Source organism: Vollenhovia emeryi, unplaced genomic scaffold, assembly GCF_000949405.1.
Source record: "Vollenhovia emeryi isolate VEMERY1.0 unplaced genomic scaffold, V.emery_V1.0 DF945645.1, whole genome shotgun sequence".
Taxonomy (NCBI): Eukaryota; Metazoa; Arthropoda; class Insecta; order Hymenoptera; family Formicidae; genus Vollenhovia; species Vollenhovia emeryi.
In genome coordinates this window covers 1-1,412 of record NW_011960721.1, presented here as the reverse complement: position 1 = coordinate 1,412, position 1,412 = coordinate 1, and the positions used below count along the sequence as shown (strand labels likewise).

General features: G+C 42.3%; 1 pseudogene; it reads left to right on the top strand.

Moving 5' to 3' along the window:
• Positions 1-434: 434 nt before the first annotated feature.
• LOC105560915 lies at positions 435-1,401 on the top strand (annotated as a pseudogene).
• Positions 1,402-1,412: the final 11 nt, after the last annotated feature.

Genomic DNA, 1,412 nt, shown 5'->3' with positions numbered 1-1,412 from the left:
ATGTAACCTAACATGTGCAATTTGCCGCGCTTTTCGAGAATTCAAAAAAACGCTTCAGCCGTACTACCTCTCCGGCTGTAGCATTGGAAGCGAAATAGAGGGGGAAATCTGTGACGTTTCAGTGACGTCATTGGTACTGCTGAAGCGTTTGCAAGTGATACATTGACCGGACTCGAAACACTTCAAAGCATTCGTAGTGGCAGCTTGACCGCACCCAAAGCAACTAGTTTGTATAAATATCCGCTGTTTTATTTGGCGCAATTTGATATCATTACTTTTGTAGAGAAGATAGTTTTGTAGAGAAGATATTTTTGTACAGAAGATTTTTGTGGAGACACTATTTTTGTAAAGAAGATACTTTTGCAGTAAAGATATTTTTGTAGAGATTATACTTTTGCAAAAAAGATAGAGTAACAAAATATATTCGGTTGAATTGGAGCTTAGACTTGTTACACATTACCTGGATTCACGTGGGACGCCATGCTTAAACATACGCGTATAAATTTCGAACTCCTCACGGACATTGATATGGTCATGTTTATCGAGCGTGGTATACGCGGCGGTCTGAGCCAATGCTCCGGTAGATATGCACAGGCTAACAACAAGTATATGCACTCGCATGATCCGTCGAAAGCTTCCTCATACTTGATGTACTTCGATGTAAATAATCTATACGGATAGGCAATGTGTCAACCACTGCCATACGCTGAATTTCGCTGGGTTGACGATGTTGCGGATTTTGACTTTAGCGCGATCGCCTCGGACTCGCCCACGGGTTACATTCTCGAGGTCGATCTCGAGTACCCGCAAAGTATACACGACAAGCACACTGACCTACCGTTCTGTCCGACGCGCGATAAGCCGCCCGGCATGCGGCAGGCAAAACTTCTGGCTACTCTATATTGCAAAAAGCGTTACGTCATTCACTATCGTAACCTACAGCAATGCACGGGTCAGGGTCTTCGCGTCACAAATATACATCGCGTACTACAATTCGCGCAATCCGCGTGGCTTCGCGATTATATTGAACTAAATACGCAATTTAGAACGCTCGCCAAGAACGATTTTGAGAAAAATTTGTATAAATTGATGAACAACGCAGTATTCGGTAAAACTATGGAAAATGTGCGAAATCGCGTCGATGTAAAATTAATAACTAAATAGGAAGGACGATACGTCGCGGAGGCAATGATCGCAAAACCAAATTTCCACAGCCGAAGCATCTTTTCGGAAAATCTGATACCCGTTGAATTGCGCAAACTCGAGGTGAAATTCAACAAGCCGATCTACGTAGGTATGTGCATTCTCGACATATCTAAAATCTGTTTGTATGAATTTCATCACGAGTACATGTTACCTTTATATAGCAACAGATGTAAAATTATGTACACCGACACGGATAGCCTTATACA